This window comes from Lagopus leucura, unplaced genomic scaffold (assembly GCF_019238085.1).
Source record: "Lagopus leucura isolate 7727_CA_CO unplaced genomic scaffold, USGS_WTPT01 Super-Scaffold_100016, whole genome shotgun sequence".
Lineage (NCBI taxonomy): Eukaryota > Metazoa > Chordata > Aves > Galliformes > Phasianidae > Lagopus > Lagopus leucura.
Window position 1 is genome coordinate 8,576,058 of NW_024962270.1, and position 9,641 is coordinate 8,585,698.

General features: G+C 44.4%; 1 long non-coding RNA gene across 2 annotated transcripts in view; it reads left to right on the forward strand.

The window, feature by feature from the left end:
- The window catches only part of LOC122182933, a 23,963-nt gene that overhangs the window by 2,962 nt on the left and 11,360 nt on the right, over positions 1–9,641 (forward strand). The window lies entirely within an intron of this gene.

Genomic DNA, 9,641 nt, shown 5'->3' on the forward strand with positions numbered 1-9,641 from the left:
AGGAAGGAAGGAAGGAAGGAAGGAAGAAAGAGAGAAAGAGAGAAAGAAAGAGAGAAAGAAAGAGAGAAAGAAAGAGAGAAAGAAAGAAAGAAAGAAAGAAAGAAAGAAAGAAAGAAAGAAAGAAAGAAAGAAAGAAAGAAAGAAAGAAAGAAAGAAAGAATAAAGTAATGTACACATGACATTATTTTGGTACTGGTATGGATCATTTTAAAAAACAGTTGTTGTTAGTATTTATAATGGTTTGTACAAAACTGTAAACTATTTTCAAGTTTGTTTTTACTTTTGTTCATCATCGCCTTTCAAAAACTGTCACTGCAGGAACAGAAATACCCCAAACTAAACCCCAGAATGAAGGCAAGGAAACTCCCCTTGTCCTTGCCCAACCTTCCCCCTGCCCTCCTGCCCACTCTACTTACAAGAAGATGGAAGGAGACAGTTTTTGAAAGCACCCAGCTGTAATTGGTGAGCACGCTTGCCCTGGGAGCCATCCCATGGCACAGAATGGGCTTTAGCTCCTCTCCATCTGGCACAGGACGGCGATGTGAGCAGAGACTGCCACCCACCAATCACACCTTCCCACCTCTAGAGTAGACAAAGATGGCTCTTTAGGTCATTTTATTTTATTTCTTTGTTGTTTTTTCCCTTTTTTTTCCTCCCCCCGTTTTTTTTTACAAAAAAAATTCTACATCTAAATCACTTTGCTATAGAAACATTATTTTCTTTCCCTTTTTTTTTTTTTTTTTTTTTTTTTTTTACATTAGTTAAAGCAGAATCTGCTTTTGTGAAAAAAGACAAGGATCAAGGTCTTATTTCATGCAGAAAATGCAAATTAAAGAACGTAAAAATGGGTGGTTTGTTCTTTTTTTTTCTTTTTTTTTTTTCTTCTGTTTGTTTTTGTAATGCTGTACAGGATGCAACGCAGCCACTCAGAGTATGTCAAGATGGTTCACAGCAGTCCCTTTGATAATGTATATTGACATTGCCATTGATCTCCCTGTTCTGTTGTCATTGTTGTTCAATTAGGATTTTGTTTGAAATTCTGGCCACATAAGACGTCCCCAGTTAGAGATGTTGCCACTTCTTCATCTTTGAAGGGAAGATGGATGAGTGCAGTTTGAGAGGATGACAGATTGGCATAAATGATCTAGCCTTTCCTGGGAAAGATGCCCCAGACTTACAGGTCTAATCTTGTTTGCTTTCATACCTCTTGGCTTAACATCCCTGTGGTGAGCACATCACGAGTGGGCATTTGTTCTTCAGAAAACAGTCTCACCTCTGAAAGGGGATGTGATTTCACACAAAGACACAATATTATGACATGCCAGGCAATGGAGAGAAAAAATACTGTAGATCGGACAATGGTCATTCTACCAGGGTCTAGAGTATTTGCCTACAGGTGGTGTTTTTCTGGTAACTCTTGATTCTCTTTATTCTCTGATTTCCTATTTTCTTCTCTAATATCTGGCTGTTCATCTTTCCAAGTGTTAGAAACTCCTCTGTGACGTCTGCTAACCCTTTCTAGGGGTTTGCTCATGGGAGATCATCTCTTTTGGTCTGTCAAGCACACTGGCCCCAACCTGGTGAAGCTGTCAGATCCAGGTATGATTTTAAACAGATGAGTAGCCATCAGGACTGTTCCCCTGCTTAGAGATGAGCACGGGATTGGGCTTTGCTGGATTGAGGCACTGCATGGGTTTAGTCCTCCCCTGTTCCTCTATTTTGCCCTTTCCTTTCTTGCTTCAATGCTCTTGAAACATGGGAAGAAAAAGATTGGGGCAACCTTATCTCCCCCTTGCCAAACACTTTCTTCAACAGTACCTACCTTTGAGCTGAATCTCAGATTTATGCCAAGTATCTCCCTGTGAAACGCTCTGGGTCATATCTCCCCCATTTCTACCTCCATATTTGTGGGGCATGAGGTTGGTGAGATCTCTAACAGCCTGGAAGCTGCACTAGCAAAAGACAAATTCCTGTTCAGAACATCCTTAATAGGTACCCAGGGTCCCTGTGGCAGGTGTCACAATGGCTAGAACTTTGGGCTTGTTGTCTGCCATCCTTGAAGAAATGAAGTTAAGCATTGCCAGCCACAACAGCACAAGTTCTCCCAAAAGGTGTGCCTCCTCCTTGAAGTGCCACCTGACATGTCATGATATTGTGTGGCAGTCACTTCTGCAGCACTGGACCTCACTGGGTCTCATTGGGAATGGTCATTACCTTGGCAAGGCCTGGTGCTGTAGCAGCACAGGCCCCACAGCCCTGGGCACAGCAAGAGGGTGGTGATGAGAAAGGAAAGACCAAGCAAGTGCATCGTTCCCTAGTGGAACACATAATGAGGAGAGGATTGCCTCTGCCAACCTGAGCGAGTGCATTCCTCATGCTAAAAAACAGGTCATTGCCTGTCTGACTCCTCCCTTGCTGACCTGGCTTCTCCTAGCCTGCCAGTCCCCACATCCTCCTCACTTGGCTCAACAACACTTGGGGTTGTCCTGCAAAGGGTGTTCTATGCAGCTTGGAGGTGGGAGCCACATGACAAGATACCCACAGAAGCACACTGCAGTCAAAGTGTCTGTCACTGGCAGGCTCTGGCTATCTGAGATGGGAGCAGGGCAGCCCTCAGCATGGAGCTGAGAACAGGAGGTATGGGATGGCAGATTCAGTGCCTCTAGAGTGAGATGATGATGGCAGACCTTCTTGGATGGAGCCTTTTTTTTCACCGTGATTTTCTACTGCAGAGCACAGTGTAGTGCAGGAACTCATACTCACACAACTTCTTGCTTTGTCTCTGCAGAAAACACCTGTCCCTGTGTACCCTCAAATCCTGCCTGTGCTGTTTGCCAGAGGAATGGCTGAGTCAGGGCTGTGTGGCCTGCATCATGCTGATGCACTCTAGCTGGAGTGGCAGTTACAGTGGAGAGAGAAGCCTTACTGTTGCAGAATGGCCATTCCTAAGAGAACTGAGGCTTCCCTGTGGTCCACCTTCCATACAGAGATCTTTCTTTTATCCTTGCTGCAAAAATACAAACAATACAACATTTGTTGGCTGCAGAAACCACACTCTCCCCACAGAGAAAGGGCTGTCCTTATTTTTCCAAAATACTAAGATCAAACAGACAAGCAGTTCCTCACCTTGTTTTTCACCCTTGGCATTCTTCCCAATCCAGACAAAGATTGGTTATACTACAGAGGGTTACCTATAGGTCTCAGACCCACTACCTTTATTATCTATGACATTCCCCTATCGCTCATTTCTGCTAACTGAAAGCTGCATGGAAACCAAATGTCCCTTTTTGGTCCAAACATCCCTTGGTCCAAAATCAGTCAATGCCATAAACTTGAGCCTGTTCATTTTCACTTCCGACCTTCTGTGCTTCTTCTGCTGAAGAATTTTTCTCTGCAAGTCCAGTGGCCACTAAAACAGATAGCTAAGCTTAACTCAAGGTCTCTTAGCTTTGCACTCTCTCTTCCAAATCCATCTTTCACCACTCTTCCCAAACAGCCAGGAACTTGCAGACAAAGGTCTATTGAATTGCAAAGGCTCTTAAGAGAAGTCTGTCAACACTGATGGCTTCCTTGATAATTCTTCTCAGCAGCTGGTCATTTCCTAGCATTTGTCACCCTAGACCAAATCACAAGGCAGAAACCAGCATCAGCAACAGCAGCTTCTCCAAGACTGTTCAGGCTCGTACTGCCTTTACTCCACATGCATTACTTCATTTATGCAAGTAATACCTGATATCATTTTCATCCCTTCACTACTACATCCCGGGATACAGTAAGGCATAGTACAGTTTGGCTCTCCAGGAAGAAGCCAAATGTGCAAGAAATTAGGGTCTAATACACAGCCTCCTCTCATTGATCTCAGGGATGATGGGATCAAACACTGAATAGTTACACAACACAACTTCCACCTCTCCTGCCCACCTCTTCTTTACTGCACTTGGAGGTGGATCAGGGAGCCAGCCCTAAGGTCACCATCTTGGTGGGCTGCACTTCTGTGCAGGCACAGACACACAGGTTCACCCTCCAATCCCTGTGGGAAAGTCTGGGAAATGGTATGGTTGTATCAGCCTGGAGGATAGTGCTTCTTTATTACTCTTGTCACCTTTCAGCTGTTCTTTACTTCTGAATGTACAGAACCATTTTTATTTGGTTTACATCAAGACATTAGAAATCAAACATTTATTTTTCAAAAAACAAAAAACAAACAAAAAACAGACAACCCAAACCAACAAAAAACCTCAACAAAATCAACCAATCAAACAAAATAAAACCAAATGAAAAAGAATAAAAACCAAGCCCCAACACTATATACATCTTCTTGTTCCCAGTCTCCACTCCTCTCCCTCCCTCTCTCCCACCCTTCCTCCCTCCCTCCCAGCATCTGCATTAGGTCCTGCGTCCAACACATAGGTTTCACATCTCTCACCCAACCCATGCCCCCAACCCAGTTTCCATGCCTACTGCAAAAACATCCCACCCTGCTTGGTAAGCCCAGTCTCATCTCCAAGAAAGCATTTGGTAACCTGCACAGCATTTCTTGCCTGGTTTTCTCTTATCTCTGACATCAGGGCAGAGCCCAGCCATTGCCCCAGCCTGGGACAGTGGTAGTTCCTCTGCATATCCCAGCCCAGCTCTTGCAACATTGTCCTGATGCAAATGATTGTCCCTGCCTAGAGGGACTAAGCTCATCCTGAAGGCAGAGCACCACGAATCTCCCTCTATTTCCCAGTTTCTAACCTCACCATCTCCCAGAGTCTGTGGTCTCCGTCCACCAGGGACTGCTGCCGTGGCTGGGTTTTCTTGAGTGCTGCCTGCAGCTGCACCCAGCCCATCTGGCTCACTGCAGGTCCCCAGTTTCCAGTGCTCTAGGCTTTTCAAACCTATTGATATTGCACGTATATTTCCACTACCTCTTTCCTAATCTTCTTTGAAGTTCTAGCTCATTCTCACCAACCACCTCATCCTCATCCTATCTTCTCCACCAGGATTTCACTAACAACTGTCCTTTGTTCTGCATAGCTCCAGAGGTTTCACTTCAGCTTGATAACAGTTCAGAGATTTAAAACCCTTTCACCTTCCTCATAAAAAGGAAAACAAAACCAACTCCCTCCCCCACCCCTTATCTCCTCACGCCAGAGTCTCTGGAGCAGATCTGGTCAAACAGACCAGCCCAATCAGGTCCTCACACAGCTCTGTTTCTGGGAAGTGGATGTGCTGTCCATTGGACAGAGGAAGTGCCAAGCCTTGGCAGGTTCCCTACTTATTTGCAAGACATAAGCTGCTGGCATGGTGTCAGATGTGCATGCAAGAAAGCTGGATGCCAGTTAAGACCTATAGTCCTGTTTGTTTCATGCACTGTGAACTTATCCTATATACACTACGGGCTGGTTTATGCTTGAAGACATGAATATAAAGGTATACATTTTCCTTTTATCTTAGTAACCAAAGCTTTACTTTCACCCGTGGAATAGCAGGGGTTTGCTACCAGGGCTCTTATTTTCCTCTTCTGCTCTTTCTCTCTTCAGTTCTCAATACTGAAGGTGAAGGGGGATAGGAGGGGGACAGGTAGGATTACAGTCCCAAGGTCCTAGTTCCTAAAGGTCCCTGAGTGACAGCACTATACAGTATCAGAATATGAAGCGATAGGGTTGTGTTGGCCATTTATATCCTGAGAGAGATTTCACTTCTATTTCTCCTTTTCCTCCTCCTCCCCCACATGCCTGCGTTAGGCTGTTATGCATGGGAATGCTGCAAAACATTCTCCTCCAGCCCAGCCCCCTCAGGCTGCCCGGAGCTTCCCTCATGCTCAGCTTACATTTTCTGACAAAAAACACAAGACCCAACAGACGGAAACCCTGTCTCAAGCAGCAAACAAACCGAGCTTCATTCAGAACTGCCTTCTGCACCACTGCAGCAAAAGCCAGATGCAGCTCCATTTGGAACAGCAGTCACGCTTTTTCCTCTCCACTGCTCTCCCTTCATGAAGAGAAGGTGGTCAGCATCATGCACACAAGCTACAGAGTGGAAATCTCCAGTTTTCCAACAACATTATCTTTGTACCCACCCAATTAAAGGCTCATGTCTTTCCTTATGTTTATGACAGCCTGAAACCTCTCAGCTGGAGTTTAAGTAAAACTCGTTTTTTCTCCACTGTCTCCTTTCAGAATCACCGGACCCCGAAACAACCCTTGGATTTGTTGCCTTTCTTAGGGTGGACACAGATTGCTATGGAGGGGGAAAATGGAGGTACCACCTCGGTCCTGGAGGAGGGCATTTCTAAAGGCCTCCAGCATTCTTCCCTCCCCCCTGTCCAGGACCACATATTCTATTACTCATCTGACTTACAGGACTCGGTTGTTCTCCATCCTGCCGTGTCACCAGAAATTATAAGGCAGTTCCTGAACTGTGAGAAGTCCTGACCGCACACTCTTTGGCAAAGATTATTGTGTAGGACTGAAAAGTCCAGATGTCTGGATATACGAAGACAGACTCTATGAAATAAAACTGGCCTGGCAAGGACAGGTCAGAAACATTCAGAGAGAAACTAGAATGACTCTGCTAAGAAAGAGAACCCAGCCAACAGAGAACCGAGGCAATAGCAAAAGAGTCTGGCTCCAAATCCCAGCAGGTGAAGAAATCATCTGAGCAGTGCTTTTTCCCTGGAAAGCTTTTGGATTGTCACTATGAAATTCTGGGCTCAATCTCTGATTGAAGCCTTGAAAAGTAAAAACAGACCCTCCCCCATGCCTTATCTCCAGCTGCTGGAGGCCCCGGGCTGTACCTGCTGTGCCAGATGGGGTTGGTCAGTGGCTTGCAGGAACCCCTTCCATGCAAGACTTACTGCCCAAGCAGCAAAGAGCAGAGGTGGGCTTTTAATCATATCAGTGTGCTGCTGCCACTGCTGGCCCTTGGGAGCAGCTGAGGGCACTCTCGGGTGCCTAATTCCTACCACAGATTTGTCAGGCTTCTACTACAGCTAGCAAATTGCTGGAGATCCTGAGTCATCTCCCTTGGCTTCTTCATTTCTTACCATGTGGCTATTTGTTCCCCTTCCAGTTTTAGTAGGCTTCATACAACTGCCTCTTTTTTTTTTCTTCTCTTCTGTCATTCTGACCACCCTTTACATTGCAACCCCATATATAAAGGGTAAGTGTTTTGATATTGTATTTACTGACCAATCAGCCAGTTAGACTTCCCTGAAAGGCCAAACCTGCTGATAGGCAGCCTCCCTCTGGCACATGTATTACCACATTATACTGCTGATGTCATAAAATACAACTTTATGATTTCCATTACAACTTTTAAAAGCCTTTTCCAAATTGAATCCCACTAGAAAGTGTAACAGTCTCCTCTGGACAACCTTTAACTTTCCTGCACATCAGACAGAAGAAACTGCCTGATTCAGCTATTAGTCCTACTGTCCAGTTCTGTTCACTCTTCAAATTTAACTGCTGTACAGACCCATGTCAGCAATAAACTGCAGCATCAAGAAAACCTGTTTTCAACAGCATCACTCCTGAATGTGGAAACCAGCAAGAGACTGTTCTGTAGGGAAGTTAAGCCTGATTTAACAATTGTGCTAAAACCTTGGTGAGCCCAGAAGGGCCTGGACTGAATGTGTGCATGCATGAAGATGGCAGAGGGAGACAGAGATTGGGGATGAGTGAGAAGGATGGATGTTCTACTTTTATGCTTAGGAGTCTACCAGCAGAAAATGCATAAAGCACATTACTAATATAAAAATAGCAATACTTATCACTCTGATGAGCCCTGATCCTGCTTCCTCTAAGTCAAGGCAAAACTTTCCATGACTTCATTATTACTAGGTCAGGCCTATAGTAATTCACATTTTCATAGCACTGTACAGACACAAATTAGTAAATGAAAAGATGTGCATTAGATGCATCTGTTCTCTGACAAACAGGAGTTTCCCTGGTCTCAGAAAATCACTTTGCTCTCCTGAACAATCAGAACTTAAGAAAAAGGAAGAGGATGCTAGCAGGAAAATAAAGGGGTATTTGGATTCAAGGCAGTGTGTGTGTGGCTGGCATGTGAAAACCTCCATCAGGTAAGAAAAAGGTTCTCATAATTAGTCCATGAATGGTAGAATGACCCAAGGGTTAAAGTTTTGCACTTGTGAATTTATTATTTTCATGGCTTTTGTTAACATTGTAAGGGAGATTATCAATCATCAGTGATTGCCCAAGTGGCCAGTAATTCAGTGATTTATCTGAAAGTCACTGGCTCCTTTGGAAAAGGAGTAGCCTTTTGCACCTTAATAACATGTGCCTGCAGATGGAAGCTACTACAGACTTAAGGGCTTCCACAGCACTTCCATTGCAACCTTCACTGTGCCCAGTCTTTGAAGACCACTGTCTTCCAGAGGGATCATGCTCCATAGAACTCTATGCATCCTTAGTTGCATCTTCTGCAGGAAGGGACACAAGGTGCTCTTCTCTGCATGGTTTAACAGATACAAAGCAAGGCCATATAAAGCAGAACATATTAGAGGGTGGTAGATCACCATTTGCTTCTGAAGCTCTTAGGAAAGGGAATAGTTATCATTTCTGGATATTTTCATCCTGAAATACAACGGAGTTAAAAAACCTCCCCTTCCTGCATCTTGCTGTAGGCTATGGTCATTTGGTGGGCTGGAGTATGAAGTCCCTTGTCTGGCACAAAGAGCAGGTAGAGAGTGGAAATGGCTGAGTTTTCAGAATCTTGTAACTGCTTTTCTCCCAAAACTCAGTAAGAAAGATGCAGAGTGGAAATGATTAGGAACAAGCCCTATTTCAGGACTAAACCAGCTTAGATCAGATGCCAGCAGTGGACAGTGGCATCATCCCGTTGCTGATTCCCAAAACCCTCTCTCTCCTCAGCAAGTGTATTTGCACAATCTATTGTCCCCAGCCTCGTGTCTCTAGTACAAGCTAGGACTCCAAGTTCGCAAAGTTGCAATAAGCAAACAAAACCCTGCTATCCCCCCCAAGAACATTGCCAGTTAAATGTCATCTGTGTTCTCTTTCTACAAAAGACATTACAAAACCCCCCTCCCCTGCTCCCTTCCCCAGAAAACATGCTTGCACACACACATCCACATCCACACACACTCGCAGATGCACACACTCATTCACACAGGAAAAACAGCTTGCAAACTCCTGAAGGTGGAAAAAGGCAACTTGCAAATGTGCCTTTGCTTTTGATAAGCTCCCTCCTCCCACCCCCCCTATGCCCCATATTGCCCCTTCCCTCCCAAATAATTGCCCTGTCCTCCCCCCTTCCCAGCTCTTCCAAAATAAATATTCTTTTTATTTGTTGGTTTAAAAGATTCTTTTAGGCTTGTAAGCAAGAGAGAAGGAGAGAGAAAAAGAAAAGAGAAGTCTCATAGCATGAGAATGAAACCCCACTATCTCATGAATCCATGAAGGAATAAAAATGAAGGGGTTAGGAAGAGTGACAGAAGAAAGATTAAAAAAATATAATAATACTGAGAGGAGAAAGATGAAATTATGAAATTCAGTAGTGAAATGGAAGTGAGGATAGTGCATTAGTGAGCACAGCCAAAGATAACCTATCCCCCCACACCAGTTTTTAACTCAATTTCTTTATGTCTCCCTCCCCCCCTTTTTTAATGCTTTTTT